Source organism: Saimiri boliviensis, chromosome 6, assembly GCF_048565385.1.
Source record: "Saimiri boliviensis isolate mSaiBol1 chromosome 6, mSaiBol1.pri, whole genome shotgun sequence".
Classification (NCBI taxonomy): Eukaryota; Metazoa; Chordata; class Mammalia; order Primates; family Cebidae; genus Saimiri; species Saimiri boliviensis.
Window position 1 is genome coordinate 24,135,121 of NC_133454.1, and position 26,797 is coordinate 24,161,917.

The following is a 26,797-nucleotide window of genomic DNA, read 5'->3' on the forward strand; positions in this document are numbered from 1 at the left end:
GATTACAGAAGTGAGCTATAGTGCCCGGCATATTTCACACTTTAAAATCCAAGTTATAACTCAGTAAAGTTTGAAAAACATTTCATTGTATTCAACATTCAAAGCACTTTTTGTCTTTAATTTGTTTTTAAGCTCAAGGTCAAAGTCTTCTACTAATCCATAGATAGGCTGACAACCAGCAAATGGTTAGTTTGGATATGAACCTTAACATAGACTTGTTGCTTTTTCTTTGACAGGTAATTTTAATTATTTTGACAAATATTTGTGTGTCACGTACTGTCCCGTGTGCTGAAGAGAAAGCAAAACAAAACAACAAAAATTCTTGCCCTGTGGGTTTACATTCTAGTGAGGAAGCTTCATTCATTCATTCATTCATTCATTCATTCATTCATTTAACACTCACTCACTGATCTTCTACTATGACTCAGGCCTTGAGCCACATACTGTGAATAAACAGGATTTTAGCCCTAACCTCAGAATTTAGTGGGAGAAATAAGATGTGTGCCCTTCTTTCCTCCAATCCTCCCCTACACAGAGAATACAGAAGAGGGCAAGCTTGCTCAGCTTGGGTTCAAAGAAAGTTTCTCAAAGAAGATGACAAGTAAGATGAAACTTGAAGAATGAAACTGAGGGAGAAGGGCGATCCAGGTAGGGAAGAGAGCAAGCACGGCATGCAGGTGACATGAGTCATGCTAGGAGATCGATGAATGCAGATGAAATGAATGAAACTTCTCTGGCGGAGTGCAAACTCCAGGGGCCGTGTTCTGGGAACTGTAAGTCCCTTCCTGTAGCTGAATTTAAAGTACGTGGGGATGGGCAGGAGACGGAGCTGGAGAAGGAGGAAAAGTCCAGATGTGACGCAGGCATGTCTAAGGGCCTTTGTCCTGATGACAATTAGAACATTAGTGGATCATTTTAAACAGCAATACACCATGGTCTGATTATGTTTTATTCTTTTCTTGATAAAGGTATAGTTGAAAAATCACACAAATAATATGTGTTTATTTTGGAAGACTCATTGGGGCCTTTCTGTGGAAGCAATGATTTCATTCTCCTATTTTTATTACCAGTATATTGAACATCTCTGTCTGCCTCTCTATTGGTATAAAAGAACGCTTCTGTCTGATTGGACTTGACACACAGCAGGATCTCAGTAAAAATTTGCTGTTGTTGATGTTCTCTGACACTGGCAAGGTGCAGCCAGATTATACAAGACTGTGATCTGGTCCAAACACAACACTCTGAAAAACTGGGACTTCACCCGATTGGAAAAATGTACAGTTCCCATTGCAACTTCACTGTCATTATATTTTTTAAATTCTCATTTTGAAAAACATTTTATTATGGAAAAATTCTACAATAATGCATATTTTAAAAGTAGAAAGAATAGAATGATAAACCCTCACGTGCCCATCATCCAGCTTCAATAATTAACAAGTCCCAACCAAAAATTGTTTTATTTATATCCTTCCCTCTCCTTGACCATTGCATTATTTTGACATAAATTTCAGATATTATATATTTTAGTATGCATCTCTTAAGGATAAGTACCTTTTTAAAAAAAACTTTCAACTATTATTTTAGATTCGGGGGTACACGTGCATGTTTGCGCAATGGATATACTGCATGATGCTGAGGTTTGGGGTATAATTGACCCCATCACCCAGGTAGTGAGCATAGTACCATACAGATGGTTTTTCTACCCTTGCGCCTTTGTCTCTCTCACCTGTCTAGCAGCCTGCAGTGTGTTCCCATCTTTATGTCCGTATATACCCAATGTTTCACTCCCACTTGTAAGTGAGAACACGCATTTGACTTTCTGTTCTGCATTAATTTGCTTAGGATAATGGCCTCCAGCTGCATGCATGTTGCTGCAGAGAACATAATTTTGTAATTTTTTATGGCCTTGTATATTCCATAGTGTGTATGTATGGCATTTTCTTTGTTCAGTCCACCATTGCTGGGCACCTAGGTTGATTCCATTTCTTTGCTATTGTGCACAGCCACAGCCCTGTGATGAACATATGAGTGCATGTGTTTTTTTGGTAGAATGATTTATTTTCCTTTGGGTATATGCCCAGTGATGGGATTTCTGGGTCAAATGAGAGTTCTATTTTTAGTTCTTTGAGAAGTCTTCAAATTGCTTTCCACAGTGGCCGAATGAATTTACATTCCTACCAACACAGTGTACAAGCATTTCCTTTTCTCTGCAGCCTCAATAACATCTTTTGTTTTTTGACTTTTTGGTAATAGCCATTCTGACTAGTGTGAGATGGTACCTCATTGTGGATTTAATCAGCATTTCTCTGATGATTAGTGATGTTGAGCATTTTTTCATGTGTTTGTTGGTTGCTTATATGTCTTCTTTTGAGAAGAAAAGTGTCTTTCGCCCACTTTTTAATGGGGTTCTTTGTTTTTTGCTTGTTGATTTAAGTTCCTGATAGATTCTGGATATTAGGCCTTTGTCAGATGCATACTTTGCAAGTATTTTCTCCTGTTTTGTAGGTTGTCCACTCTGTTGATAGTTTCCTTTGCTGTGCAGAAGCTCTTTAGTTTAAGTCCCATTTGCCAATTTTTGTTTGTATTGCAGTTGTTTTCAATAACTTAGTCATCAATTCTTTGTCAAGGCTGAGTCCAGACGGGTATTTCTTAGGTTTTCATCTAGGATTTTCAGTTTTAGGTTTTACTTTTTTAAGTCCTTAATCCTTCCTGAGCTAATTTTTGTATATGAAGAACATGTTTATTTATTTATTCAGACGGAGTTTCGCTCTTGTTTCCCAAGCTGGAGTGCAATGGTGCGATCTCAGCTCACTGCAACCTCTGCCTCCCAGGTTGAAGTGATTCTCCTGCCTCAGCCTCCTGAGTAGCTGGGATTACAGGTGTGCACCACCACACCTGGCTAATTTTTGTATTTTTAGTAGAAATGGGATTTCACCATGTTACCCAGGCTGGTCTCAAACTCCTGACCTCAGGTGATCTGCTCGCCTCAGCTTCCCAAAATGCTGGGATTGCAGGCATGAGCCACTGCGCCTGGCCTATTTATTTTTGAGATGGAGTCTATCTGACACCAGGCTGGAGTGCAATGGTACAAACTCAGCTCACTGCAACCTCTGCCTCCTGGGTTCAAGCCATTCTTCTGCCTCAGCCTCCTGAGTAGCTGGGATTACAGGTGTGTGCTGCTATGCTTGGCTAATTTTTGTACCTTCAGTAGAGATGGGGTTTCACCATGTTGGCCAGGCTGCTATTGAACTCCTAACCTCAGGTGATTCACCCTCCTCGGCCTCCCAAAGTACTAGGATTACAGGCATGAGCCACTGTGCCCAGCTGAAGAACCTATTTTAAAAACATATTCACAATTCTTACATCTAACAAAAGAAAATGAATTATGGATGGAGTAAATGATTAAATGTAAAAAATAAAACCATTTTTAGCAGCTGAACGTTACCACGTTCAGCTCATGCCTGTAATCCTAGCACTTTGGGAGGCTGAGGCAGGTGAATCATGAGGTTAGGAGTTCAAGACCAGCCTGGCCAACATAGTGAAACCCCGTCTCTACTAAAATACAAAAATTAGCTGGCAGTGGTGGTGAGCACCTGTAGTCCCAGCTACTCGGGAGGCTGAGGCAGGAGACTTGCTTGAACCCAGGAGATGGAGGTGCAATGAGCCAAGATCATGCCACTGCACTCCAGCCTGGGGAAAAGAGAGACTCCATTTCAAAAAATAAATAAATAAATAAAAGGCCAGGCACGGTGGCTCACACCTGTAATCCCAGCACTTTGGGAGGCCAAGGCAGGTAGATCATGTGGTCAGGAGTTTGAGCCCAGTCTGACCAACATGGTGAAACCCCATCTCTACTAAAAATACAAAAATTAGCCAGGTGTGGTGGCATGTGCCGGTATTCCCAGCTGTTCAGGAGGCTAAGGCAGGAGAATTGTTTGAACCCCAGGGGCAGAGGTTGCAGTGAGCTGAGATTGCGCCACTGCACTCCAGCCTGGGTGACAGAGCGAGACTCCATCTCAAAATAATAATAATAATAAAGCCAGGCGCGGTGGCTCAAGCCTGTAGTCCCAGCACTTTGGGAGGCTGAGGCGGGTGGATCACGAGGTCAAGAGATCGAGACCATCCTGGTCAACGTGGTGAAACCCCGTCTCTACTAAAAATACAAAACATTAGCTGGGCATGGTGGCACATGCCTGTAATCCCAGCTACTCAGGAGGCTGAGGCAGGAGAATTGCCTGAACCCAGGAGGCGGAGGTTGTGGTGAGCCGAGATCGCGCCATTGCACTCCAGCCTGGGTAACAAGAGCAAAACTCCATCTCAAAAAAATAAATAAATAAATAATAATAATAATAAATAAAAACCATCTTTAAAATGGAAAGAAAACATAAGAGAAATTGAACATATTTTTGGAAAAGGAAGAAACCGTCTAAACATAAAAGAAATGGAAGCTATCACAAAGAATAATATCAGTAGAATTGACTAAAAATAAAGTTAAAATATCTATGTCAACAAATACAAGATGAAGGGACAAATGACAATCCGAAGGAAAATATTTGCTATGAATGACAGGTTAGCAACCTTAGTACATGTGACCTGGTCTAGCCTGCCACTGGGTCCAGAAGGATCCACTTGCAAGATTACCCCAAGTCAGGCCTGGCATGGTGGTTCATGCCTGTCTGTCATCCCAGCACTTTGGGAGGCTGAGGCAAGCAGATCACCTGAGGACAGGAATTTGAGATCAGCCTGGCCAATGTGGTGAAAGCCCATCTCTACTAAAAATGCAAAATTAGCCAGGTTTTGGTGGCGCACGTTTGTACTCCCAGCTACTCGGGAGGCTGAAGCACAAGAATTGCTTGAACCCGGGAGGTAGAGGTTGCAGTGAGCTGAGATCATGCCATTGTACTCCAGTCTGGGTGATGAAAGTGGAACTCTGTATCAAAAAAAAAAAAAAAAAAGGATGATCACAATGCTGGTTCTTTAGACCCACCTTTTTTTTTTTATTATTTGCAAGTTTTATTTTTTCCTCAGGACTTCCTGCTCCAATTATTCCTTCAAAGAGCCTTTGGGATGGGGATAGGGATTTAGTCTGATGCTTAGTCTGTTGATCTCACATCCTTCTGCTCTTTGGATCCCAGAAGCTCTGCTGGGTCTCTGCTGACCTCATCTCAGCTACCAACAGCTGACCCTCTTCCCCTCCAGAAATCAAGGAAGCACCCTCTGCTTCTTACGACTGATTGTTCTCAAAGGGTTTTCCTGCGGAGGAGCTGCTGGGGCCCTAATGACCCAGTTCTTTTCAGTCTGCCACAGTTCCTTCTATCCCAGAACTCACAAGCACTCTTACAGTGAAGGGTGGGAGAGAAAGAGGATGATCAGGCCTCTGTGATGCCTAAAATTATCCCCTTCTGACCTCCAGGGTCTGCTGTGTCAGCTGTTTCCTGGCTGCAAGTGACAGAAGCTGATGGTGACAGATGAAGCAGAAAAAGGGTTTATTAAAAGACCATTGGTTGACTCAGAATTGTTGAGAAGGCTCGAAGAAACAATCGTGAGGTTAAGCCTCCAAGAAAATCACCCCCAATTATGTAGCACATTGGCCTGATGAGAAATCTGCGGCCACTGCCCATTACCACTCAGCGACTATCCTGCAAGGAGCTCAGTATGACTGTAACTGCTGCTGTTGAAGGCATCAATGTCACTTCTGTGTCAGAAACTAACTCTTACATTGCCCCTTTCACCAACTTCTCACAAGTGCATGTGATCGGAGGAGCACCAATCACGTCCCTGTGTCCTAGCTGCAAATGAAGGAGAGGAGGAGTAAGTATTCTGCCTTCTAATTTGGTGGGGCTCGAAACAGGAAATTCTCCAAACATCAAAAGGGTGTTCAAAAGGTGCCAGGTTCCAAGAGATAATAATAGATATCCATCAGAATGGATGACTTAGGCTGGGTATGGTAGTCTTTACATTAGTATTTTTAAGCTATTTTCTATATAGTTTAAGATAAAGTAATAATTATATTGTAATTATGTTAATATTGTTAGGAACCAAGATTTTTAAGAGAAGAGAGATATAAAATCAAAGACATTAATATAAATAAATCAATATAAATTTGAATTAGAAATATCAGTGTAAACGTCAAAGTTTTTTTCCTCCATTTTAAAGTACATATATCCTATTTTTGTACTTTTCAGAAAGGCCTGGAAGTATGAAAAACCCATGAGCAATGAGCAACTTATGGTGCCCAGATTGTGGTCCCTAAATGACATTTCCCACAAAAAGGAATCAGAACTTCTTGGATGGCTGATTCCAAAGCTAGGGTGGTACATGTACAAGATGAGGCTAAACTATCTTGCTGAGCTAAAAGCTGTAAAGTTACCAAAGATCAGTGGGTTGTTTAAAAATAACCCATGAACCAACAGGAAGGGGCTCCAGCTGGCGAAAGATGGAATAATTTAAGTTTCTGAAAAAGTAGTGACCGAATGCAGTTGAAATACATAGAATATGTAAAAACCCAATGTGTGCATGAGGGGAAAGAGTGCCAAAACAAATAAATAGATAAACAAACTTATTGGATACCATGGGCTGTATCTAATCCTTACTTTGAAAATTGGCAATTAGAGGGAAATAACTAAGTCCTGAGACAGCCAAATGCCTGGGCAAAAAAGGGGGTCACTGGCGAATCTCTCAACCGCCCCACAAGTGTCTACATCAGATACTTTTGTGCAGATGAGGGAACCTACCCAGGGCCTCATCTGGCCATGCTCACGGTGGACGAGGGGAACAGGGTGGAGCCGGAGGGAGGCGGAGGAGCCTGGCCTCTTCAGTTTCTCTGTGGTGGGATATTCAGTCTGTCAGGTGGGGGGCCTGTTAGCAGGACTCTTTCTCATTTGCGGAGAGTGTGTGTGTGTGTCTGTGTGTGTGTTTTGCTTTTTTCCCCTTTTTGTCCGATAAAATCCTTTGTACTCACCCTTCAATGTGCCTGTGTGCCTACATTTTCCTGGCTTATGACAAGAACCTGGTTTTAGCTGAACTAAGGAGCAAAATTCCGCAATATTTTGGTGCCCAGACATGGGCTTGAGGAAGTGTAAGATGCAAGCCAAAAAATATTTTTCCCCTTCACTTCTAGGCTTTTTTGTCCTTGTACTTCTGAGGGTAGAGGAAATTATGCCTCCTTTCCCCACAGTCGCTCCTGGGGTTTGGGAATGTCAGCCTCTGCCTGCTATTTTCAGGGTGAATGGGCAAATGGCGGCTTTCCCTCTTCCTTCCTGGCCAGGGCTGGGGCACATGGCCTCTGGCCCAAGGGTGCCCAATAGGGCACAGCAATTAAGTTTCTCTCCCTGTTGGAGGAACCCATTTGTTTAAGAAGTTCTTTCCGCCGGGCGCGGTGGCTCAAGCCTGTAATCCCAGCACTTTGGGAGGCCGAGGTGTGTGGATCACAAGGTCAAGAGATGGAGACCATCTTGGTCAACAAGGTGAAACCCCGTCTCTACTAAAAATACAAAAAATTAGCTGGGCATGGTGGCGCGTGCCTGTAATCCCAGCTACTCAGGAGGCTGAGGCAGGAGAATTGCCTGAACCCGGGAGGCGGAGGTTGCGGTGAGCCGAGATCGCGCCATTGCACTCCAGCCTGGGTAACAAGAGCGAAACTCGGTCTCAAAAAAAAAAAGAAGTTATTTCCCCAGGCATCTTTCCAACCCTGCACTTTTAATTTTTTTTTTTCCTTTTCTCCACCCTGTCAGGAATTAGCTTTTAAGTTAAAGACTCTTTTTCCAAGGCCGGGCGTGGTGGCTCAAGCCTGTAATCCCAGCACTTTGGGAGGCCGAGGCGGGTGGATCACGAGGTCAAGAGATCGAGACCATCCTGGTCAACATGGTGAAACCCCGTCTCTACTCAAAATACAAAAAAAATTAGCTGGGCATGGTGGTGCGTGCCTGTAATCCCAGCTACTCAGGAGGCTGAGGCAGGAGAATTGCCTGAACCCAGGAAGCGGAGGTTGCGGTGAGCCGAGATCGCGCCATTGCACTCCAGCCTGGGTAAGAAGAGCAAAACTCTGTCTCAAAAAAAAAAAAAAAAAGACTCTTTTTCCTTTAAGAAATAATTTTTTCTAGGCCAGGATCCCATCACTGTTTATATTCTCTGTAAAGTTTTGATTAAGGGGACAGGTGCATTGGCTCACACCTGCAATCCCAGCACTTTGGGAGTCCGAGGTGGGCAAATCACCTGAGGTCAGGATTTGGAGACCAGCCTGGCCAATACCGTGAAACACTCTCTCTACTAAAAATACAAAAATTAGCCAGGAATGGTGCTGGACATCTGTAATTCCAGCCACTCATGAGGCTGAGGCAGGATGATCCCTTGAACCCGAGAGGCAGAGGCTGCTGTGAGCTGAGATCACCACTCCTCTCCAGCCTGGGTAACAAAGTGAGACTGTCTCAAAAAAAAAAAAACCGGTTTGATAAAGGAAAAAGGATTTGTAAGGTTGGTCTAGTGTGTCTAGGCTGTTGGTCTAGGCTGTCTAGTGTGCTTTGCATGACTTTCTGTATAGTCAGCAGCAAACTTTGCTGCAGACCTCCATCTTGTTTCACATTCTTGAAAGCATGACCTGTAACACAGCAATGCTTTGTTTAGCCTCTGCCGTTTTATAGTGGCAGCTGGGTTCAATCCTGGCTTAGGGACTGAGTCCTTTCTGGTTCGGTATCTGCAAAACCTTTTGCTGTTTGTTGTTCCTCTTCCCCTCCATGAACCACCTTGTATTTTCCTTTCTCTGAGGTCACCTTTAGTAAAGTTTGAAAGCCAGAAGTATTGGCCACTTCGAGTGGCTAATGTTGGGGAACAAGGTATTTAAAAGGATTTTCTTAAAGAGTGCTCAGCTTAATTAAAAGATATCCAAATTATAGGGATATTTAAAAGGCTTTTTTGTTTTTCTTTTCTTGGATCTTGTTTGCTGGAAAAAGTGTTTTTTTCTCAGTTGACTGAATTCTTTTCTCTATTTTGTCTTGCCACTCTTAATTCATGTGTAAGAGGCCAATAAGCCAATTAGGAGACTGGTAAATGAAAAATCTTATAACCACTGCATCCTTTTCTGCCTGTCTGTGTAATTGTATATATGTTGTATGTGTGATATCTATAAAAAGAGTCCTAATTAATCGGCTGGCCTAAAGGAAGATAAGCACTTGGATGAATTATTTTTTAAAGGGAAGATAAAAGCTGTGGTACTTTTTCATTCATGTGACTTTAATCTTTGAGAAACAAAAACAGCCTTAGAGATTATTGGTGAAATGCAGATGCTGTCAAAATGTAAATTGGTGAACTAAATTATGCAGTTCAAATACTAGGTTTGCTAAATGTTTAAAGGTTATAAACTGCCTTTTTGGTTTTTGAGAACTGTTTGACTTGCCTGCTTCACAGTTGGTAAGGCCTGCGGACATATGGAATTGACCGTGCCCTTAATTATGCTGGAAGGAGTCAAACCTTGGCTGCATGTAGCACATAATTAAAACAACTTACCAGGTTTTACATTAAAGTTAAAAATTGCTATAAGTTACCATTGTAACATGTAATTTAAACTGGAAATAGATTTATGTGCAAGGCATGTAAGAACAGTAAGATGTGTTTTTAGTAAAATATTATAAGAAGTCATGGAAATGTAAAATTTTGCCTAGGGTTGAAGGATTCTTTTGAATTAGAGAAGATAAAGCTGAAGGTTTAAACAAATGATGGAAGAATTGTAAAATTTAATCTTGCAAAAATTCTGTGTGTGAACATACTGACAAAGTTCAAAAGGGCATTATATGGTTGGATTTTTTTTTTTTTTTTTTTGTAGATTAAGCATTGAAATAAAAGGACAACAAGGTAGTCTTAAGGCACTAATCTGCTCTTTAGCAAAATTTGTAAAGGGTTATAAAAGTTTTTGCTTTCTTCAATTTCTGAGTCATAATTTTGGCAAAATAACTTGTAATCTGCAATTCTATTTCATAACATCAACATATTTAACAGATGCTACCATATTTAACAGAAATCAAACTTCAGTTTCAAAACTGTCTTTCCTGATGCCTGGTTTTTGGATGCTACAGAAGGCCCCTGGAGTATCCAAAAGAGAGGTAAGCAGGATTATTTTACATGTTTAGTTACATGGTATTGCCAAAATGGTGTTCAGTCTTCTTTGGATTATATTTTGGTGGATAATACTAATGTATGTTCCAAAATTGTATGATATTTCTAAAATTCTAATGTCTAAAATATATGCTGTCAGTCATAATCAAGGTTGTTACGTTATTGTAAGCCACAGAGATAACCAAACTTCTTTGTCAATTGCATTTCTGACTGTAACTACCTTGGATATTTTGTTATTCACAGACAATTATTGTCTTGTTTCGGTCCTTTTCAAAGGATGGTCTATAATAAGCTATAGGACTCTGACAGGTGCTCTCAAATACAGGTTTCTCATAACCTCGGAGATTGTGACACTGGAATAAAGGAAAAGCAGTCAAGACTCACGAAGAGGTGAAATGTTTATGAATGTCAAGCACAGCAGGAGCTAACTGAATGGACTGAACTAATAGAAAACTGAAGTAATCTTTTTGACTTTTGCTTGGAACGTTGCTAATCCTTGTTTTGTTTTCAGACTCAAGGAAACTTATTTTGAGCTAGTTATGGACTTTAATACTTGAGAAAGGTATACTCCTATGGACGAAATTTGGGGCATGTTTGTTTCTGTTTGCCTGGTTCCTCTAGAATTTGGAAACCATCTGTGAGTATCCTTATGGCAATATAGTTGTTTATATCAGTGCAATAAAAATCTGTTTTCTTTTGCAACAGGATGCAATTGGAGAAACTGGTTGTCTTACCAAGGCTTTGACCGGAAGGATATGCTTCCATTTAAGGAGTCAAGCTCAACTTGCAGAACTGAGAAAAGCCCCTTGGGAAAACTGGTCTCACACCCTTGTCTATACAGTCCCCATATAGGATTCCCAACCTGTGGTGAGTAAAGAATGTCACTTTCCAACAGGCCCAGGAACCACATGCTCCTGGGACCTGAAGGAAAGAGGAGTTTACTCAACTTGCAGATACTTGAGGATACAAACCCATGGCTGGGCTTGGCTTTAAAAGGTCTCATCTGAGATTCCTGGTGAAACAGAGTAATCTAAAAGTCAGATGTAGAAATAATTATTCTTGCTATATTTTATGCAAATAATTAGGCCAAGAATAAGACTAAAGTTTGTTTTACAAACAATGCAGTCCTGTCATTATTTGTTTTTAATGGAAATGAGGACTAGGTGTTTGCTTCGGCAGCGCATATACTAATATTGGAACGATACAGAGAAGATTAGCATGGCCCCTGCACAAGGATGATACGCAAATTCTGAAGCGTTCCGTATTAAAAAAAGAAAGAAAGAAAATGAGGACAAGAGAGAGTAAAATGATGTTTCAAATATCATCATTAAATTCTAGCTTTATTAGGTGTTTTTAAGGTTTTGCCTATATTTTAGGCTAACCCTGCTTGTTCCTGTGAACCAACCAGCAATCTCTGGCTGCAGCCCAGAAAGAACAAAAGGGATGGGTAACGTAAAAATCCGGATCCATATTCTGGTCTGAGCTATTAGCCTGCAGATTCTGCCAGGTGATGGGAATAAATAGGATGCCCTGGACGTTTCCTTTTTGGGAAAGTAATACCAAGCAAGGGAGCTAACCAAGCCAAGCCCCATGCACCCGAATCTTGGCAAGCGTAACTATAGAATCTTGGCAAGCATAACTATAGCCACCAGATATCTGGGTGTGTCACAAGACATCCTTTTCTTTCCCTCCGAGGAAGACTCAATTCCCCAGCTGCACCTTCACATTCGGTTTATGATAAGGAGTGCATGCACCTGCCCTCACCCTGAGGCACATTTTTGACCCAAACTCAATTCTAAGCTTTGAGTCAAAGCCGTAGGAAAGAAAACTGAATCTGAGGGATCCGGAGGCAGACAATAACAGAAGTTAAAAGGCACAGCATGCCTACTTCCTTCTAGTTAAGCCAACGTTCTCATAAAGATCCGTAAAGGTCATGCTAGTATCCATGGCATAAATGAGGTATAGGGAATTCAAGGCTACGGACAGCAGGGGACATAGGGCATATATGGGTAAGATAGATACTCCCACTCCCGGGGCCTCCCTGTTAACATAGGTGAAAGCCACTTCGACACCCATGGGTGGCACCCTGTCACTGTCACCAGGACATAGGGATATAAGGATAGGAGAAAGCACAACACCTCACTTTCTCTCCCTTACAAACCCCCAATATTTCCTAGGAAGAGAAAGGAACCAGGGATGCCTGCTCCCCTTTTTCTAGATGAGTAGCCATTCATCTTTCTATACCCCTTTCAAATGCATCCTGACCCCCTGGGACTCCTTTGAAAAAATGCCTTCTTTTTTCCTTTTTCCTTCTCTGTCCTCTCTTCACTGACAGGTAATTGTGTCTCCATAGTATGGGACACTCCTCTCAGATGCATCCTTCAAACTGGGAAAAGTTAATTTCCCAAACCTTAAACTGGTTGGCTTAGGATTGGGCTTAGGGGAAGGGAAGCCAGAGCCTGGCATGCTGGTAAAAGGGTAAAAGTTTTTGTTTCACCAGCTAGGGGTTTTGGTCTCCCTTTCCCTGTGCAAACCGGTAAAAGGTCTCAGGATTTTTTAGCTGTCCTTACCCCAACCTTTTTTCATTTTGATACATGTTTTCTAATAACCCAGTTTGTCTCATCTCCCCTTCAGGCAATCATACTTCAAATGCTCATGTAACCAGAGCCTTGGACAATGGCCCTTTTTACTGGGGACCCTTAGATAGACCTCTGAGGGAGATTTGACAGAGTTCCCCTATCAGCAGGAAGCAGTTAAGAGTGGTCTTCAAGCCGGGCGCGGTGGCTCACGCCTGTAATCCCAGCACTTTGGGAGGCTGAGGCGGGTGGATCACAAGGTCGAGAGATTGAGACCATCCTGGTCAACATGGTGAAACCCCGTCTCTACTAAAAATACAAAAAAGTAGCTGGGCATGGTGGCACGTGCCTGTAATCCCGGCTACTCAGGAGGCTGAGGCAGGAGAATTGCCTGAACCCAGGAAGCAGAGGTTGCGGTGAGCCGATATCGCGCCATTGCACTCCAGCCTGGGTAACAAGAGCGAAACTCCGTCTCAAAAAAAAAAAAAAAAAGAGTGGTCTTCAGGCCGGGCGTGGTGGCTCACGCCTGTAATCCTAGCACTTTGGGAGGCCGAGGTGGGTGGATCACCTGAGGTCAGGAGTTCAAGACCAACCTGGCCATCATGGTGAAACCCCATCTTAAAAAAAAAAAAAAAAAAAAAAGGAGTGGTCTTCATCCCTATCCTTATCTTTAGAACAGTTAGGTGTACTTCTTTAGAGGGGGAAATGAGGCAGCCAAATGCCTAGGCATACCTGCCCAGGGCTTTGTCTGAGCATGCCCACATATGCACTGGGGAAATGGGGTGAAGCCCCTGGCAGGGGGAGGAACCTGGCCTCCAGTTCCTGTGTGGTGGCCTGGGATTCACTCCCTGAGGTGAGAGGCCTGTTAGTAGGACTCCATCTCACTTTGTTGAGTTTTTTCTTTCTTCCCCTTTTTGCCCAGTGAAATTCTGCTCTACTCACCCTTCAGTGTGTCCACATGTCTAAATTTTCCTGACTTGTGACTAGAACCTGGTATTAGCTGAATTAAGGAGCAAAATCCTGCAACAGTATTATCCTGCCTTCCCAATATAATCTACATTTCCAGGTGACCAAATAGAACTAACTGATGAGGAAAAGTTCTTTACAGACATATTCTAGCTAAAAAAATGTGATAGGAATTATAGAATTTTTGGGGGGGTGGTCATCACTTTGCAAAAATTAATAAGGGATGAAAGCATTAGATAAAAAGCTTCTGAAGGCTAGGTGCTGTGGCTCATGCTTGTAATCCCAGCACTTTGGGAGGCCAAGGTGGGCAAATCACGAGGTCAGGAGTTTGAGACCAGCCTGTCCAATATGCTGAAACCCCATTTCTACTAAAAAATACAAAAGTTAGCCAGTATGGTGATGCTACTCAGGAGGCTGAGGCAGGAGAATTGCTTGAGCCTGGGAGGCGGATGTCGTGGTAAGCTGAGATCGTGCCACTGCACTCCAGCCTGGGCGACAGCGTGAGACTCAGTCTCAAAAAAGCAATGCTTGGGAGAACTTTACAATAGAAAGATCCACACCCCTGGAACCACTGATCAATGTTAACTATGCTTCAAATGGGACAGCCAGACAGTTATGTACCTCTTGAGATACCCCCTTTATGGGAGGAAAAAAAAAAAAGAAAAAGAATCCAAATCTAATAAGGCCTTTGGGACTAATTTCTAGTTTATGTGAAATATAGGGGATACAGACTCAAGTTTAAGTGACACTTATCAATAAATGGATAAATCCAGAATATGGAATATTTTATTGAACTATTGAGCTAGTTTAATCAACAAAGCAATGACATGAAAAAAAGGGTGGGGTAGAGCTGGGAGATACTATTGTAGATTTTAACAGACTCAAAAGACATAACCTTCAAATGCAACGTGAGGACCTTGTTCAGATTCTGATTCTAGTGAATTAACCATAAAAAATATATTTATTAAACAGGAAAGTATAAAAATTGTCTAAGTATTCAATGATACCGAAGAGTTGTTACTTTTGTTAGGTATGTTGCTGGCAGTGTGGCTATGTAAGAAAATATCTGTGTATTCAGTATCAAGGGAGAGATAGCATGAAATCTGAGACTTGCTTTGAAATACTTGCATAGAAAAAGGAGAGGGATAGATGAAGCAAATATGGCAAAATTCTAATAATTGTTGAATGTGAGTGGTGGGCATTTAAACAATACTATTTTAATTTTGTTTATTATAAATTGCTTGTAATAAAAAAGGTAGTATGGAGACAGGCAAAATAGAATCTTCTGGAAGACAATTCAGTCTGGTCCATGTATATTAATGGAACAAAATAAATAGGAAAAGTTACTGCAAATCAGACTAACTTGCTCATCGTTAGCTGTCAGCTGCCACGATGCCACAAAAACACATCTGGTGTCAGTGATTACACTTCAGACAATGAGATCAGAGTGGAAGGAAGTGCTGCTGGTGGGTATAATGATTTTTCCTCTCACACATCTCATTTTTGTTAACACCTGAGGTAGCACCTCAGCAAATCCAAGCAGAGTGCTGAGTGGTTTTCAGTGTTCTTTTGCATCAAAAACATGCTAATCACACTCTCTTTGCTGATTCACTGGGGGATAATTTTTAACCCTGTAAGTAGATAAAACTTTTGTTTTTAAGGTGAAGAATTACAAAAATCAGAGATGGCAAACACAGCCAACCGTGTGACCACTCTCCTCTCTAGAACCTGGGACAAGCAGACTTCACTAATTGATCACAGCTTTCTTTCCCATTAGATCTGACTTCTCACCATGCTTCTCCAGGTAGCCCATAGTCATAATATATCTATTTGTCATTCCTACATAAAAAGTATTCAGGTTAATTTATAGATTAAAGAACTTGCTTAGCCTTTTTTTTTTCATTTCTACAGTAGAACAAACTAAAAGAAAAATACCCTGAATACCAAGGAAGTTAAACTAATATTGAATTTAAGAATAACTTTATGTGGGGATTATTGAAATCTGGAATAATGACTTAGAAAGATTAAGGTATTCTTCTTAAAAGGTCTGTTAAAAGTAGGCAGAATCTTATTGTCTGGAATAATCTAGGACAGGCCACACAGCAGGAGGTGAGTGGCAGGCGAGCAAAGTTTCATCTGTATTTATAGCCCCTCCCCATGGCTCTCATTACTGCCTGAACTCTGCCACCTGTCAGATGGCATTAGGTTCTCTTAGGAGCATGAACCCTATTGTGAACTGTGCATGTCAGGGATCTAGGCTGTGTGCTCCTTAGGAGAATCTAATGCCTAATGATCTGTCACTGTCTCATCATCCTCAGGTAGGACTGTCTAGTTGCAAGAAAATAAGCTCAGGGCTCCCACTGATTCTACATAATGGTGAGATGTATAATTATTCCATTACATATTACAATGTAATAATATTACAATGTAATAATAATAGAAATAAAGTGTACAATAAATACAATGCACTTGTGCATTAGGTTTCAGCTTTCATCTTGAAACTATCCCTCCCCCCACACACACATACTGTGGAAATACTGTCTTCCACGAAACCGGTCCCTGGTGCCAAAAAGTTTGGGATACTACTGATCTAGGACCAATGGGCTTGACAACTGTTCTTTGGCCTATGTACGGGCATCTGGCATTTTTGCCTGCCCAGCATCCCTTTCCCTTCATCCTTGTAATAGAATCTTATTTCCTTTGGGGAAATCTGTATGTTTGCATAGGGTTGCCCCTTCCTTTCTACACCATGGGGCAGACCTAACCAATCAGATTACTTCATTTCTTTGACCACAGAAGTTAATACTAGGATGGGTGCATGACTCAAACTGAGCACATTAAAATTCCATCCTGGCCAGATATTTTGGAAGAGTCTCTTTTTCCACTGAGTGCTACAGTGGCTGGCTCTGAGGCTTGGGTTGCTGGTGGCTATAATGTCATCCATGTGGAGAGAGCCAATGAAGCAGAAATGCCAGAGACAATTCCTTAAATTATTTGAGCCCTGGGTTCTAATTATGCCTGAAGCAAAATTCACTCCTGGATTATTTAAATATGAGCAGCAATAAATTGCCTTATTTTTTCTTTAGTTTATTTATTATTTTATTTCTTGAGATAGTGTCTTGCTCTGTCACCCACGCTAGAGTGCAGTGACACAGTCATGGCTCACTGCAGCCTTGAACTCCTGGGCTTCAGCAATCCTCCCATCTCAGCCTCCTGAGTAGCTGGTACTACAGGAATGTGTCACCACACCCAGCTATTTTTTATTTTTATTTTTGGAGAGAGAGGATCTCACTATATTGTCCAGGCTGATCTTGAATTCCTGAGCTCAGCTGATCACCCCATCTCAACCTCTCAAGTGCTGAGGTTATAGACACGAGCCACCATATAGTTAGTTTAAACTGGTTAAATTAGGGAAAGTCTTGACTAGCATGGCATATGGGATGCTTCATTTATTCAATTACTATTAATCTGCTCCAGTCACTTTGCCACCCTGGAGATACAAAAGAAAAGAATCCATATCGCACAGCTCACAGTTAAAGAGACAGTTATAATACAGCAGTTATATAATACCTAACACTCATATAGTCCTTAATGTGTTCTAAGCACTATTCTAAACATTTTACATATGCTAACTTATTTAACTCTGATAACAACACTTTGAGATAGGTTGTGTTACTTTTTCCATTTTAGAGAAGGAAAATGAAGCACAGATAGTTTTAAAAAATTGTCCATATTTGCCGGGCGCGGTGGCTCAAGCCTGTAATCCCAGCACTTTGGGAGGCTGAGGTGGGTGGATCACGAGGTCGAGAGATCAAGACCATCCTGGTCAACATAGTGAAACCCCGTCTCTACTAAAAAAATACAAAAAATTAGCTGGGCATGGTGGCACGTGCCTGTAATCCCAGCTACTCAGGAGGCCGAGGCAGGAGAATTGCCTGAGCCCAGGAGGCGGAGGTTGCGGTGAGCCCAGATCGCGCCATTGCACTCCAGCCTGGGTAATAAGAGTGAAATGCCGTCTCAAAAAAAAAAAAAAATTGTCCATATTTACTCAGTTAAGAAGCAGAAAATCTGGAATTCAAACCCAGGTAGCCTGGCTTTTTTCTTTTTTTTTTTTTTGAGACGGAGTTTCGCTCTTGTTACCCAGTCTAGAGTACAATGGCGCAATCTCAGCTCACTGTGACCTCTGCCTCCTGGGTTCAGGCAATTCTCCTGCCTCAGCCTCCTAAGTAGCTGGGATTACAGGCACGCGCCACCATGCCCAGCTAATTTTTTGTATTTTTAGTGGAGACAGGGTTTCACCATGTTGACCAGGATGGTCTCGATCTCTTGACCTTGTGATCCACCCACCTCGGCCTCCCAAAGTGCTGGGATTACAGGCTTGAGCCACTGCGCCCGGCCCTAGCCTGGCTTTTAAGCATGACATTCTATAGCTTCATTACACCTAAGGGTCAATGTTGGAGTTACACTGAAAAATAATAAATAATAATGGCCACCATCATTGAATGCACACTGTGTGTCCAGTTCTAAACTAGGTGGATTTCTGCCTTGCCACATTAAGACTTTTTAAGAATTTAATGCAGCAAAGAATATTCTTTGTGTATTTGAGGAAACTGAGGCTTAGAGAGGTTAAGTAACTTGACCAAATTGCACAGCTAAAAACAAGTGATACAGCCTGAATTTGGATCCAGTCATGTCTGCCTCTAAAGCCTTTCCTGTTTCCGTCATCTTACCCTGGATGGCCTTAGATTCCAACTTTTCCACTAAAGGTGCAGCATTTCTAGGATGCTTATGATTGGCTGCCAGCAACCAAAAAATGGAGTCAACTTGGAGAATTCTCTAACATCAGAGAGTATGGCATATTTTGCTTGCAGCAGTGCTCTTGGAATTTGTGTATACCTTGCAACCTGATACTCCTGAACATATATTTGCTGTAGTTGGGGAGATATTAAGACACTTGTTGTAAGTGTCCCTTTGAGAGTATAAAAAGGCTGTTATTTGTTTATTTTTATGGCAATCATTCAAATGTTGAAGGAGGAGACACTGCTTTTGTGCTGCTTCCTGCCTTCAGGCCAGACCTGCAAATAAGAAGGCTTTTGGATAAGGAATGAATCAGGTATCCTGGGGACAAAGTGCACATTTCATCAGAAAACCAGAGAATGAGAATGAGAATGAAAATAACATTTGGGTGGGAATTTTCTGTGATCCACAGAAGACATCCTTGTCTAATAAAACCACCCCATAACACAGGAGAAGCTGGTAATGTTCCTTCATGTAACCAAGTCACGCACAAGGTTTGCTGATGCTCCACATTCCTTGAGGGAAACATATCAACTAAGTTATACCTGTATGCTTCTTCATCCAAACATTTATTAAGTGCTTATAAATCTCTTTATACAGATTTATACAGATTAACTCATTCAAGCCACATAACACTGCCATGCTACAAATGAGAAAAATGAGGCATAAAGGACTTGACTCAGCAGCAATTGAATTATATGCTTACCAGGAGTCAATGGTGTTTGCTAACAAACCAGTTTTTGCCAGGCACACATGGTGTAATTAAATTAAATTAAATGTACAATGGAAACCTATGAAATATGAGTGTAAAAAGAAGTTGAGCTAATATGTCTATGAAAGCTAATTTGGATGTTTTGGAAAGACTTAACAGTTACTCTAAATTAAATTATTGCTATTGGATTAGGTAACATCACGCTCTTTTCCTCCTTTTTGCCTGTTGCTGCTAATTAGAAGGACTTTGTTCATATTTTCCTCTTCAAATGTATCCTCCAGGATCCAGCTCAACTATGACCTTTTTTGAGAAACTTCTGATGGTCTGAGTTCCACCTACTCATTAGTGGCAAGTTGCTTAGTGTCTCTGAGCCTTACGGTCTGTACCTGTGAATTGGAGCCAATAGGATTGTTAGATTTTGTGAAGATTAAGTGAGATGATGCTTGTTATCTGGTCCACAGTAGGTACACAATAAATGGCCCTAATTCTGATGTGCTGATCCTGTGTTAGGAGCTGTGGAAGCTGATGAATGAGACAGTCCCTGCCCCAGGAAGCCTCAGACTAGCACATCACTGCATGCTCTTGTCTCCACATGTCCCTTAGTGAGCTGAAGCAGATGTTCATAAATGTAGATGGAAACTTTTCTAGATGTTTTTAGACACCGACACCATTATGTCATCCAGGTTCTCAGTTAACATTTGATTTGTTAACTCATCCTGAAGGCTTGAAGAGCTCCAGCACAGGTGACTGTCTTTTTTTTTTTTTTTTTTTGAGATGGAGTCTCTGTCATCCAGGCTGGAGTGTAGTGGTTCAATCTTGGCTCACTGTAACCTCTGCCTCCTGAGTTCAAGCAGTTCTCCTGCCTCAACCTCCCAAGTAGCTGGGATTACAGGTGCCAGCCACCAAGCTCGATTAATTTTTTGTATTTTTAGTAGAGATAAGGTTTCACCATTTTGGCCAGGCTGGTCTCAAACTCCTGACCTCAAGTGATAGCCTGCCTCAGCCTCCCAAAGCGCAGGGATTACAGGTGTGAACCACCGTGTCCGGCCATGACTCTCTTATACTTAGTCCCAAAATGATTTATCCTGAAACTTAAAGGGGCCACAGGAGTAACTTCAAAAGGAATAGGTTCCCTCTCATGGAAGCCACATGGAACAGGCTCTGGAATCTCTCCAAGTCATGGGTTCAAATCATAGCTCTATCATTCACTGGCTGTTTGACCTTGGGAAAGTGATCTAATGACCCTATCAATTTCTTTGTCAGATAAATGAGGCTAATAATTCTCATTTTATGCGAATGGAATAAGGAGCAAATGAGATGAAGTGGCAGGTGTCCAGCACCGTACTTGGCACATAGTAAATACCTAATAAATGTGTTAGTTTCCTAATAGGGGGATATAAGTAGACGGGAATTTAGAGAGGACACTCTTGATCATGAGTTAAGGAGTAACAGACAGGCCTTCCATCAGTGCTTCCTTTCCACCATTATCACAAAGATTCTGGTCTGGATAGCCTATTGGCCTCTCCCTACACATAGTCTCTTCTCAGTCTTTCAATACAAAGACTTTCTTTTTTTTTTTTTTGAGACGGAGTTTCGCTCTTGTTACCCAGGCTGGAGTGCAATGGCGAGATCTCCGCTCACCGCAACCTCCGCCTCCCGGGTTCAGGCAATTCTCCTGCCTCAGCCTCCTGAGTAGCTGGGATTACAGGCACGTGCCACCATGCCCAGCTAATTTTTTGTATTTTTAGTAGAGACGGGGTTTCACCATGTTGACCAGGATGGTCTCGATCTCTCGACCTTGTGATCCACCCGCCTCGGCCTCCCAAAGTGCTGGGATTACAGGCTTGAGCCACCACGCCCGGCCAAAGACTTTTTTTTTGAGATGGAGTCTCGCTTTGTTACCCAGGCTGGAGTGCGATGGCCCAGTGTCAGCTCACTGCAACCTCCATCTCCTGGGCTCAAGTGATTCTCCCACCTGAGCCTCCTGAGTAGCTGGGACTACAGGGATGCACCACCGTGCCAGGCTAAATTTTTTGTATTTTTAGAAGAGATGGGAATTGCCATGTTGGCCAGGCTGGTCTCGAACTCCTGGCCTCAAGTTGATCTGCTTGCCTGAGCCTCTTAAAATGCTGGGATTACAGGCGTGAGCCACCATGCCTGGCCAGAAAGATTATTAATCAAATTCGTATTCCATTATTTACTTGCAGGATTATCTTGAGTGAGGTAAAGAGCCTCTGGAAACCTCATTTTGTTTTCTTTTTCTTTGAGGCAGGGTTTTATTCCATCACCCAGGCTGGAGTGCAGTGGTGCCATCATGACTCACTGTAGCCTCAACTTCTTGGGCTCAAGCCATCCTCCCACCTCAGCTTCCCAAGTAGCTGGGACTACAGGCATTTGCCACCATGTACAGCTAGTTACTGTATTTTTTGTAGAGATGCGGTTTCACCAGTGTTGCCCAGGCCGGTCTCGAACTCCTGGGCTCAAGCGATCTGCCTGCCTCAGCCTCCCAAAGTGTTGAGATTACAGATGTGAGCCACCACACCCTGCTAGGAACCTCATTTTCTTTATCATATGCAGATATAAGTGCATACACCTTGGAAGGTTGATGAAAGGAATAAAAATAGTGAAAAACATCTAAACCACTGCTGACACATAATAGGTACTCATAGATATTCAATGTATTATAGCTAGTAATAGCATAGTAAGAGACCTCTTCTGTGAACTAGAAGTTGGTCAATTAATTGAAAAAGTTTATACAGGAGGGAATCTTTTTTTAAAAAAGATAGAACTATTCCTCCCCTCACCATGCTCTACCAGTACCACAGACAGCATCAAACCTGTACCGGTAACCATTGCTATCCCTAATGCTAGCTCCCATCCCCACTCCTGGCCTGTACCGGTAGACATGAGTCACCTCCAAAGATTAGAAATACTGCTCCAAACACAAAGTTTGGTCTGCAAACTTGCAGGTTTTCTTGCTCACAGAGACAAAATAAATGACCGCAGTCTGGTGTAGAAGGAGAAGAGGGTGGGGGTGGCACTCACCATGGACCACAGAAGAGGAAGACGTGGATAAATCTGAAATAGGGGGAGGAGAGAGAAAACTGGAGGGAGGAGGAACCACAAAGGGGAACTGCTTCGGCGACCAGCTGTCCTTCATGCTGCTGTCTGGAGTGGACTAACAACTGCCTGCAAAATTTGGTTGCCCATGAGCATCCGATTTGAAATGAGCTCTCTGCCCTGGAGGCAGTGGCCAGCTTTCCTTCCCCATCTGATCCTTCTCATGTTAGCAGTATCAACTCTTGTAAGCCCCGGAACAGAAAGTGAGGGGACCAGGCCTTCTCAAGGGGTTATGGTGCCCTGAAGGAAAATCCTTATCCACCTACCAAAGTGCCACTGGACATGATCAACTTGACCTCGCCTTTGTGTTGGGATGGTGTGGAACGCCCCCCGCCCCTGCCCCTACCTTGTTATGCATATTGCAAGCTACAAACACTAAGGATTTGGGGCTCTGTGTTTCTAAGTCAAACTGGAGACTACCCTCACTGTGAGCTGGGACATAGAGTCAATGCAAAACCCACCTGTCAAAGACAGTGTTCATATTTTAATCAAATGCACACTTCTGATTTAGTTGCTCTTGCAACTTATAATTAGACCTTGACTTAGGGGGAAAAAATTAAAGTAGCTTTGTTTCAGTGCTATTCAGATCTGTGACTGACCTAGTTTTTAAAAATTAAAAATGTGGCATTGCTATTTGTCACCTCTTGGCACCTTGCTTTCCCTCTGGTGAGATGGGTGTTGGGAAGTATTTTCTGAGCAGTGAGGATGGAAGGGGAGGGGCCTCGGAGCTGAGGGCGTTGTATAGCTTGCAGGCAATACTCCAAACACATAGCTGTCTCTGAGACTTAATGCTGAAAGGAATAAAAATTATAAAAAGGCATCTAAGCCAGTGCTGACACTGAAAAGATGATGGCAAGACAGACTCCTAGGAAGGGTAACCTTAACAGGTGATAGATCTTCCAGACAAATCATTGTGGAGGTGTGTATGCTGGTGTTCTCGATGTTTTTGCCACCACTATCATGGCAGAATTGAGCTAGCAAGCTGAAACCTTAATAATCAGTCCGGCCCACTTCCCTGTGTGCAAAGCCACCAGGCTCCTTCCTCAACCCTTGCAAGAAAGATGTTTTATTCTAAAGAAACTGAATGATTTAGGACTAGCCTCTATTTCAGGTTTGCCAAATACTGTATAATGGTTGGTTCCCTGTCTGCTCGTCATCATAAATAGCTTTCAGTAACACAACTCCCACCTACCTTCCCACACAGAAGTCACCGTCAGCTCTTCTTTGCCCTCCTTCTCAAACATGTGCAAGCAAAAACATTTCAGTAAAATAAAAAGGATGAGTTAAACTAACGGAATAAAGCAATAACTGAAGGAAAGGGGAGATAACTCAGAGGAATAAGCCAAATAAACTAAACAAATTTAAAAGAATCATCTCTTTGGTATTCTCATAAAGATGTTGCATCCACAACATAAGAACAGGTTGCTATGAAAAGGGAAGAACTCAAAATGTAAGAGAGAGGCTTTCCCAAAGTTGATAACAATCCTAACAGTTTAGAGAACATTACCAATAATGTCGTATGTGAAGCAGAAAGAAACTTTTCCAAATTATCAGTTGCAAAGAACAAACTTTGGTCAACCATAGAGACAAAACTGAGTATCTTTCCATTTGCTGAATTGAAAATGATGTTACAGGCCGGGCACGGTGGCTCACACCTGTAATCCCAGTGCTTTGGGAGGCCAAGGCAGGCAGATCATGAGGTAAGGAGATTGAGACCATCATGGCCAACATGGTGAAAACCTGTCTCTGCTAAAAATACAAAAATTTGCTGGGTGTGGTTGCGCATACCTGTAATCCCAGCTACTCGGGAGGCTGAGGCAGGAGAATAGCTTGAATCAGGGAATTGGAGGTTGTAGTGAGCCAAGATTGTGCCACTGCACTGCAGCCTGGTGACAGAGCAAGACTCTGTCTCCAAAAAAAAAGAAACAGAAAAAAAAAAAAAGCAAATGATATTACAAAATCATTGTCCTAGGAAGAGGCTATCAAAAAGTAAACAGCCAAAAGTTGTAGAGAAAATAAATATACAGAACTGTGTCATGCAGTTATTTAATAAAAATATTGTATTTCTTTGGCTCTCAACTGTAAAACTCGTCACTTGTTATAATTTCCTTTCCCACTCTTAATACAAATTTACTATCAGATATAATTTTATGCTCATAATTTAATATTCTTTTTCTTAAAGAAGTCCTCCAAATTGTATAAGTTTCAGGGCCAATTAAATCAGGATGTAGCCCGGCAGTCAGCTACATTGCTTATAAATAGAATAGAGAAGGAGGCAAGTGAACAGAAGGCTAGACACTGTAAGATTTTAATTCAAGGCCGGGCACAGTGGCTCAAGCCTGTAATCCCAGCACTTTGGGAGGCCGAGGCGGGTGGATCATGAGGTCAAGAGATCGAGACCATCCTGGTCAACATGGTGAAACCCCGTCTCTACTAAAAAATACAATACAAAAAATTAGCTTGGCATGGTGGCACGTGCCTGTAATCCCAGCTACTCAGGAGGCTGAGGCAGGAGAATTGCCTGAACCCAGGAGGCGGAGGTTGTGGTGAGCCGAGATCGCACCATTGCACTCCTGCCTGGGTAACAAGAGCGAAACTCGGTCTCAAAAAAAAAAAAAGATTTTAATTCAGATACTTTTCAAACACATGAATCTCACCCTTTATTGCTTATAGCCACACACACAGGTTCTAAAAGTATGAAAATGTAGACTAAAAACTACAATCTAATTTGTGAGAATATTTGCCTTGGAGTAAGGGGTTTTCTATGTTTTTCACTCTAAAAATTCTAAAACAAAAATGAAAAACTGGCCGGGCGCGGTGGCTCAAGCCTGTAATCCCAGCACTTTGGGAGGCCGAGGCGGGTGGATCACGAGGTCGAGAGATCGAGACCATCCTGGTCAACATGGTGAAACCCCGTCTCTACTAAAAGTGCAAAAAAATTAGCTTGGCATGGTGGCACGTGCCTGTAATCCCAGCTACTCAGGAGGCTGAGGCAGGAGAATTGCCTGAGCCCAGGAGGCGGAGGTTGCGGTGAGCCGAGATCGCGCCATTGCACTCCAGCCTGGGTAACAAGAGCGAAACTCCGTCTCAAAAAAAAAAAAAAAAAAAAAAGAAAAACTGTTAATGTGGTTTTTTTTGAAGATGGACACAGATGTTATATTATTCTCAGTGATATTCTTGCTTCTCAATTTAAATTGTACAACTGTAAAGTCTTATTTGCTCAGAATTTGGAAGGCATTATTCAACAGTCTTCAGATATCCCATTTCTCAGGATACATCCTATGTCAGTTAGATGCCATCCTTCATAGGTGACCTGTGTTTTTTTCCTCTTTATCTTTGTGACCCTTTTATTTCACAACAGTGTGTCTGAGTGTGGACCTTAAGTCCCTCATCATGCTAGGTTTCTGTGAACTTCTAAGTCTGAGGACTCATGTCCTTTAACTTCAGGTAATTCTTTTCTATTAACACTTGTCAGTTTTGTCTTTGCCATTTTGTCTGCTCTCTTTCTGGATCTCTTGTTTGTTATATGCTAGACTTGCTATTTTTGTCTTTAATTTGATGCATTTTTTTTTCCTAGTATATGGGAGGTTTCTTTTACCATCTTAGAACTTTTACATTGATTTTTTTTTAGCATTTATATTTTTAATTTTCAAGACTTTTTCCTGTTTCATAGCATCCTATTTGTAGATGCTCTGTTGACTATGAGGATATCAAGAAGAAAATGAATTAGATGGTTTGAATTATAACATTTGCTTTTTGTATGATTTTTTGTGTGTATTGTTTTATACATGTAGTAGTTTGAACACATAGACCAATTTGAACTTTTCTTTAAAGAGTTAAAATGGCCGGGCGCGGTGGCTCAAGCCTGTAATCCTAGCACTTTGGGAGGCTGAGGCGGGTGGATCACGAGGTCAAGAGATCAAGACCATCCTGGTCAACATGGTGGAACCCCGCCTCTACTCAAAATACAAAAAAATTAGCTGGGCATGGTGGCGCGTGCCTGTAATCCCAGCTACTCAGGAGGCTGAGGCAGGAGAATTGCCTGAACCCAGGAGGCGGAGGTTGCAGTGAGCTGAGATCGTGCCATTGCGCTCCAGCCTGGGTAACAAGAGCGAAACTCCATCTCAAAAAAAAAAAAAAAGAGTTAAAATGTAGGCCAGGTGAGGTGGCTCATGCCTGTAATCCCAACATTTTGGGAGGCCAAGGAGGGTGGATCATCTGAGGTCAGGAGTTCGAGACCAGCCTGGCCAACATGGTGAAACCCTGTCTATACTAAAAATATAAAAATTAGCCAGGTGTGGTGGTGTGTGCCTGTAATCCCAGCTACTCAGGAGAATTGCTTGAACCCGGGTGGCAGAGGTTAGAGTGAGCCAAGATTTCGCCACTGCACTTCAGCTTGGGTGACAGAGTGAGACTCTGTCTCAAAAAGAAAAGAGTTAAAATGTAGCAAAATAGTCCATCCATTTTAGCATTAAGAATGCTAAAAATAGGCCGGGCGCGGTGGCTCAAACCTGTAATC

The 26,797-nt window shown here is 42.1% G+C and overlaps 1 long non-coding RNA gene and 1 other non-coding gene across 14 annotated transcripts in view; both read left to right on the forward strand.

Moving 5' to 3' along the window:
* LOC120360976 (uncharacterized) overlaps positions 1 to 26,797 on the forward strand; it is a 93,068-nt gene that overhangs the window by 53,403 nt on the left and 12,868 nt on the right. For 7 of the 13 annotated variants that reach the window (XR_012517992.1, XR_012517989.1, XR_012517987.1 and 4 more), the window contains 2 exons: positions 536 to 5,811; positions 10,010 to 10,974. This is a non-coding gene — a long non-coding RNA (uncharacterized LOC120360976). Of the gene's footprint in view, positions 1 to 535; positions 5,812 to 9,990; positions 10,975 to 26,797 lie in introns of all 13 variants that reach the window. The other 6 variants (XR_012517996.1, XR_012517991.1, XR_012517999.1 and 3 more) reach the window with 6 other exon arrangements.
* On the forward strand, positions 11,271 to 11,376 carry LOC120360996 (U6 spliceosomal RNA). Its single transcript, XR_005577361.1, has one exon. It is a non-coding gene; the product is annotated as a U6 spliceosomal RNA (small nuclear RNA).